Genomic DNA, 8,540 nt, shown 5'->3' on the forward strand with positions numbered 1-8,540 from the left:
AATTTAAAAATATTATAACAAAAAAAATAAAAACACTAATTTTTAAAAATAAGTACAATTTATAAAATCAAAAGATAAAATTGATATGATTTCCTTAGAAGAGTCCTGTCAACATTCTTGAACATATTTTCAATAGAACTAACCTTATACTATAGTAACAATAAAAATTAAATTCTTTTCATTTTGTACACCAAATAGTAATAAGCATGCCATAAGATTAGTTGTCTTTCGGTATTTTATTATTTATTATATAAATGTTTTATGAGAATAAATTTATATATGATGAGATATATATATATATATATATATAATTGGGAGTTAGAAAATTTTGATCAATTGGAAAAATATTTTAATTTTGAGAAACAACAATAAAAAAATCCTATCCTTAAAAAATACCAATCCAAACGATATCTTGTGCAAATAGCATTTTGCTCTTTAACCTAATTTAATTAACGAGAAAGTCCAATTATCTAATAAAAATTATTAACAGTTTGTTATGATTTCAAAATATATTTTAGATTATTGACAATAAACAGATATTTTATACGATACAACTATTTAAACTCGAATTATTTATAAAAATATTATTTCTTTTTAATATTTTGCATCCTTCTATAAATTCAAATTTTGAGTTTTAAAAAGAAATAATAGATCTGCTATTTTCCTATCACATGAACTATGTCTATTAAAAGGATATGGGAAACTGAGAGCAAAAGGACAATATTTTTTTAACAAAAACACAAATGTTAAAATGTTTAGTTGAATAATTGCACCACTTCAATTATTGCTCTATAAACGAGGCAAGTTTTGCTTTAATTGACACACAAGCAAAAACTAAATCATTTATGCTGCTCGTGAGTTTACCGATGTCGCCAACGTCGTTGGTGTGTGAGGAGTGAAGGAAAACAAATTCCTCACATTATCGAATCAAGCTCTCCATTCGTTCATAGTTGTAAACCGAGTTAGGTTTGTCTTAAAACGCTTAGAACTATTTAAAAAAAAAATTGTAATTTTTAGTCATTTTTAGTCCCAATAAGACCTCGCATGCACTGTCGCTGCGTGTGGGGGCTTGTCTACCGCCCTGGTGGGCTTCTATAAGCGGGTCAACTCGACCCACTACTTAATCCGTACTCGTGTTCGATCCATATCTATATCCGACCTGTATACCTATCTGGCCCAAACCCAAATATAAACTGGCCCATTTCATAATCGGGCCGAATAGTACTGAGTCGAGCCGAGTCGAGTCATTGATCGTTGACTATTACCGTTGACCATCACTGTTGACCGGTGTTGACTTTTTTGAAAACCTCCATTTGACATTTTTTCGCCATCTTGAGTACGGTTTTTTATTCTGTTTCACCAAATTCTGACATAAAAACCCCAAATTTATTTTTTAATTATAGTTATATAATTATATTTATTATTTAATATGTTTTACCTTAAATATTATGTTGTAGTTAATTTGAATCATTTTGTTTCACTTAATTTTATGGTTTTTAACTTATATATGTTATGACTTGCTTTGAATATGACTTGTGATATAAAAAATTATTTTTTATTAAATATTTTTGGTATTTTTATTTAATTTTTTAAATAATTATGACGTTGTCCGGTTCTTCCGACCGATCAGACCGATTCGACCGATTGAATCAGTGAACCGATAGCATGACCGGTTAACTAACCGGTCTGGTTCTGAAAACCATGTTCACAACTCATTTACAATAGAAAGCTAAAAAAAATTGTCTAATTTACAATAATCTTAATATACCGTTAATGAAAGATGTTACTGGAAATGTCATTTTTTTAATATTTATGATAAAATACTATCTGAAATATTATTTTTTACTAGAAATGTTAATATTAAGAATTACCTAAAATGTTTAACATTTTCGGTAAAACACTACATAAAATATTATTTTTTTACTAAAAATATTAATATTGAGCATTACCTAAAATATTATTTTTTCTATAAAAAATTAAGTAACGAAATTAAAATTTATGATAAAAATAAATAATATTTTAAATAACACTTTACCGAAAATATTAAAAATATATTAAAATTTTGGATATATTTTTTTCTTAATTGTATATTATTACTATCGTACACCCGGACTACCCTAAAGAATACATCAATTCCATGCCACTGTTCCCTTTCTTTTTCTCTTGAAAGCTACTCCCAATACCATTTTATTATATATACTTTTAGTTTATGATTTTTATTAAAAAAATATATATTAATTTTGATCGATATGATATTTACGTGGAAGTTAATAAGATAAATATGATGATTTATTATAGAAATGTCCATCCAGTTCAGTTGGTAGAACACAAGACTCTTAACCTTAGGGTTGTGGGATCGAGTTTCACGGAGAGCATTTCATAATTTGGAGGTCTCAACCTGGCGTTGGGGGCAGCCTACTATTCTACCTCCCCCTTATCTCATTACATATAGAAATAAGGGTCAACTAATTTATTGATGATTTATTATATTAATGTGATTATTTACATATGAATGAGGACTATATTCTTTTTTTTTTTAATGGTATAATTGATTTTGATTGAGAGTTTAAAGTCTTATTTAATCTTTAAGAAATAATAAATTTAAAAATATTATAACAAAAAAAATAAAAACACTAATTTTTAAAAATAAGTACAATTTATAAAATCAAAAGATAAAATTGATATGATTTCCTTAGAAGAGTCATGTCAACATTCTTGAACATATTTTCAATAGAACTAACCTTATACTATAGTAACAATAAAAATTAAATTCTTTTCATTTTGTACACCAAATAGTAATAAGCATGCCATAAGATTAGTTGTCTTTCGGTATTTTATTATTTATTATATAAATGTTTTATGAGAATAAATTTATATATGATGAGATATATATATATATATATATATAATTGGGAGTTAGAAAATTTTGATCAATTGGAAAAATATTTTAATTTTGAGAAACAACAATAAAAAAATCCTATCCTTAAAAAATACCAATCCAAACGATATCTTGTGCAAATAGCATTTTGCTCTTTAACCTAATTTAATTAACGAGAAAGTCCAATTATCTAATAAAAATTATTAACAGTTTGTTATGATTTCAAAATATATTTTAGATTATTGACAATAAACAGATATTTTATACGATACAACTATTTAAACTCGAATTATTTATAAAAATATTATTTCTTTTTAATATTTTGCATCCTTCTATAAATTCAAATTTTGAGTTTTAAAAAGAAATAATAGATCTGCTATTTTCCTATCACATGAACTATGTCTATTAAAAGGATATGGGAAACTGAGAGCAAAAGGACAATATTTTTTTAACAAAAACACAAATGTTAAAATGTTTAGTTGAATAATTGCACCACTTCAATTATTGCTCTATAAACGAGGCAAGTTTTGCTTTAATTGACACACAAGCAAAAACTAAATCATTTATGCTGCTCGTGAGTTTACCGATGTCGCCAACGTCGTTGGTGTGTGAGGAGTGAAGGAAAACAAATTCCTCACATTATCGAATCAAGCTCTCCATTCGTTCATAGTTGCAAACCGAGTTAGGTTTGTCTTAAAACGCTTAGAACTATTTAAAAAAAAATTGTAATTTTTCGTCCCAAGAAGACCCCGCATGCGCTGTCGCTGCGTGTGGGCTTGTCTACCGCCCTGGTGGGCTTTTATAAGCGGGTCAACTCGACCCACTACTTGATTCGTACTCGTGTTCAATCCATATCTATATCCGACCTGTATACCTGTCTGGCCCAAACCCAAATATAAACTGGCCCATTTCATAATCGGGCCGAATAGGACTGAGTCGAGCCGAGTCGAGTCATTGATCGTTGATTATTACCGTTGACCATCACTGTTGACCGGTGTTGACTTTTTTGAAAACTTCCATTTGATATTTTTTCGCCATCTTGAGTACGATTTTTTATTCTGTTTCACCAAATTCTGACATAAAACCCCCAAATTGAGCATGTTAAACAAAAAATGCTTATTACTTTTAGCATTTCTGCTTATTTATCTGGGGTTTGATTATATAATTGATATTGGAGTATATTTTTTGATTCCCCTAATCAAGGGTCGCCTAGATCCAATGCTTAATGTCGGTATATCAGTATAGTCCGCATATTTTCAAAGCTACTCATAGGTTTCCGTAAATTGTTTAGTTAAAGTTTATTACTTATTTTATTAAATTTTTTATTTAGTACTGTCGCTGGCCGTGATCTTGAGAGTAGCCTACCGTCTCAAACTTCTCAAATCAGTACAAGTGTGTTCCTGTTGGAGTTACATTGTTGTTTTAAAATATATGTCTAAACTATTTTAAATTTTTTATTTTATTAAACACTCTAACTGCATGATATCTAATTATCATATGTTTTTGACATTATCTCTGGTTACCGTATTTTTGTATATAATTATGATATATGACATGTTTTAACGTTTTAATAAATTAAACTATTGTTTTCACTCAAATGCATGCACATTTACTATAATTGGTGGGTATGATTGGAGGAAGTATCTCAGGCTTAGTCTATGACTTGTAAGTCTTAACCGCATGCTTCTATGCTTTGTGCACAAGGTAAGTCCTTACCACATGCCCTTATGCTATTAGTATAAGGTCCTTACGAGGTGTATAATGGGTGTATAATTCAGGGGAACCTACATATTCTGGTATTCAGATGGGGTAGTGTTCATGTTTTCAAAACCTATTTTATAAGTAATTTTTATCAAAGTATTTTATATGTATGTTTTATACACCCCAAAGAGCACACTAGGCTTTTTAACTCATTCTTTAATTTTGAACTTTTCAGATACTAATCGATAGTAAGCTAGCAGACTTGGCATCAGGAGGATCAAATATTCTCCATTTTTTGTATCATTGTATATTTTTATACGTCTTTTTTTTTATATTTTGGTGACATATGTTTTACTACTACTTTTGTATTTGTTTACCGGTATTTTGTTTCTTGACATGTATATACATACTTCTGATGTTAGTACATGTATATGTTTATTGTTATACGTACTATTTTAACTAAAATGATTTTTGTATACGACATGTGGCCGTTTGGATTCAATCGTAACTCTAAAGCCTGGTTTAGGGGGTTACACTTGATGTATCAAAGCTTTCGATTTTAAACATTTGGACTATGGATGAGTCTTAAATATTGTATTTTCAAAGATTTTATGATAATTTCAAATATTGTGTCACTTTATTTTATGAGTTTTAAATAAATTCAAGATTTTTTATGCCAATCTAACTTAGGTTTAAAAATTTTATGTAGAGCCTTATAGACTATTCAGATGAGCACTTGAGGGAGTAGGCCAGGTCATGGCCATGATTGTGGTCGTGGACAACTAAAACATCCCTATATTTCCGTAAAAGACTCGTCGTTAGCCAAATATCCTCCTACTCTGCGCGTCCATTCGTCTACCTCCCAATAAAAGCTAGTAACATTTGTAAGAGATCTTCTTGTCTCCGAGCATGAGTATTCTAAGTTGGATTAAAGTACGATTGATAGAGTTGTTTATCAAATGTTTCATAAAGCAACTAGAACTCATGCTAATATGTCTGTTGTGGTTATATATAAATCTTTGGTGGTTGTTGAAGTAGTTTCATTTGAGGACATTAATGGGGGACCTCCGAATGATACCGAGTATTCGCTAGATGATACCGAGAGGACTATGGATAAGATAGAGTTTAGGTCTGAGCAGAAGTTGAATGTAGCACTAGTTTTGATTAAGATGAAAATATTGAGATGATGGATACTTACAGGAGTGACTTCAAGAGTTTCAGAGTTTGGAACAGAGTGACATGTTTGTTATTGATTATGAGATTAAGTTCATTAGGTTGAGTCGTTATACTTCGGGATTGGTGGACACCGAGCTGGATCGATGCTTGAGGTTTAAAAATGGATTGAGATATGAGATTAGGGATATGGTTGCTACCCACCGGGAGAAGAACTTTGATACCTTGGTTGAGATAGCCAAGACTGCTGAGGAGATGGAGTAAGTAGGTTTGAAGTGTAGGAGGAATAAATATCGATATCGATTTATGGACGAGCCTTCTCAAAGAGGTCATTTCGGGGAAATTATGAAAGACATCATTTCGGGGAAATATATGAAGAAAATAGGTACTTGTTTTAGGTTTGAATGAGGAGACCATTTCTTATGAGATTGTCTGGAGCCAACTCTCACCGCTCAGGCATCATTTCAGATTCCTACTCGTACTCAGAGTACAACTCAGACTCCAACTAAGATTCATAGTCAATCAAGAGCATCTGGGTCTACTAGTAGAAACCAACCTTCTTAGAGTAGGGGTACAACTCAGATTGAGGCCAGACAACCTACATTGGTTTATGTTGCTAGACATCAATATGATCGTGATGAGCTTGATGTTATTACATGTACTATTACTATTTATTCAGTTATATACTTTGATTTATTTGATCCTAGATATACCCATTCATATGTATCGTGTTTGGTATCTAGGGGACTTAATAACCCAGTTGAGAATACCGAGACTTTTATGACATTTTAGAGTCATGTAGGTCAATCCATTGACTTGGACCGAATTTTTAGATGGTGCTCTATAGAGATCCTTGGCGAGATCTTCTTGGTTGAGCTGATGAAGTTTCCATTAAAAGAGTTCAACGTGATTCTTGGCCTGGATTGGTTGGATAAACGTCAAGTTAATCTCAACTATGAGACCAAGAGAGTTGTTTTGAAGACTCTTAATGATAGGAAGATAGTGATGATCACAGAACGTCGTGGGTTTCTAATGAATGTTGTGACCGCTTTGTTAGCTAAAATGATGATTAGGAATGGTTCAGAGGAATTTCTCGCTTATATCCTAGATACCAAGGGTTCTCGATCTAACATAGAAAGAATATGATATGTTAAAGAATTTTTTGATGTTTTTTCCGATGAGTTGTCTGGTTTACCACCAGATAGAGAAGTTGAGTTGGAGATTGAAGTATATTCCATTTCGACTTCAATTTCAATGGCTCCTTACCATATAGCCCCTAAGGAGCTTAAGAAACCGAATGTCCAACTTTAGGAGTTGTTGGATAGGGGATTAATTTGTCATAATCGTGGGGTGATTCAGTTTTCTTTGTCAAGAACAAAGATGGGACATTGAAACTCCGTATTGATTACAGAAAGCTGAACAAGCTTACAATTAAAAACAAATACCCTCTGTCGAGGATTAATAATATGTTTGACCAGTTCTGGGGTTACTATATTTTCAAAGATAAAATTGAGATCTAGTTATTACCAACTCAAGGTGAAAGATTCTGATGTCCCAAAAACTGTCTTACGTACTTGATATGGGCATTATGAGTTCTTGGTGATTCATTCGGGTTAACCAATACCCTTGACGTCTTTATAGACTTGATGAATTGGGAGTTTGACCTTATATGGACCAATTTATGGTTATGTTCATAGACGATAGATTGGTATATTCTCGGACTGATGTAGAGTATGATGAGCATTTGAGGATTGTTTTACAGACCTTGAGGGAGCATAAGTCATTTGCCAAGTTGAGAAAATTTGATTTCTGGCTCAACGAGGTGGTTTTTCTAGGATATATCGTATCTGTTGAGGGTATTCAGTGGATCCAAGTAAAGTATATGCTACTCTAAGTTTGAAGTAACCTAAGAATGTCTCAGAGATTTGTAGCTTCTTGGGCTTAGCTGGCTATTACTATCATTTTGTTAAGGGTTTCTTCATCATTGCAGTTCCTCTAATAAAACTGTTAAGGAATGATGTCTCGTTTGTCTAGTTCAAAGTTCAGTAGTCTAGCTTTGAGAAACTGAAGACAATTCTAACAAAACCTCTAGTGTTGATTCAACCCGAGTCAGGGAAGGATTTTTAGTTTATAGCGATGCTTCTCACTCTGTATCAGGATGTGTTCTGATGAAGGATGAGAAGATTGTAGCTTAAGCGTCTCGTTAGTTAAAGTCGTATGAGCATAATTATCTCACTCATGATCAAGAGTTAGTTGTTGCTATGAAGATCTGGAGACATTATCTCTATGGAGAAAAGTGTTATATCTATATCTATCATAAAAGCATGAAGTATATGTTTACCTAAAAAGAGTTGAATGTGAGGTAGTGTTGCTGGTTGGGGCTTCTAAAGGATTATGATTGTGAGATAAAGTATCATCCGGGCAATGTCAAAGTAGTTGCTGATGCCTTAAGTCGTAAGACAATATATGATCTGAGAGCCTTATTTGCCAGGTTGAACTTGTATGATGATGACATACCATTAGCAGAGTTATATGTTAAGTCAACCTTAGTCAATGAGATTAGGGCTAAGCATCTCCTAGATAGCTCATTGCTTTCTACTACCAAGAAAGTTGAGCAGGGATCGAGTTCAGAGTATACTCTTGATCAGGATGATACTTTGTGCTTCCATGGCCATTACTGTGTTCTTAATGATGGTGAGTTGAGATATACCATTTTCCAGTATGCTCATATAATCCCTTATGTTATGCATCCTAGTGGGGACAAGATGTATAAGAATCTCAAGTATCA

The sequence above is a fragment of the Hibiscus syriacus genome, unplaced genomic scaffold (genome assembly GCF_006381635.1).
Source record: "Hibiscus syriacus cultivar Baekdansim isolate YM2019G1 unplaced genomic scaffold, ASM638163v2 tig00110584_pilon, whole genome shotgun sequence".
Taxonomy (NCBI): domain Eukaryota; kingdom Viridiplantae; phylum Streptophyta; class Magnoliopsida; order Malvales; family Malvaceae; genus Hibiscus; species Hibiscus syriacus.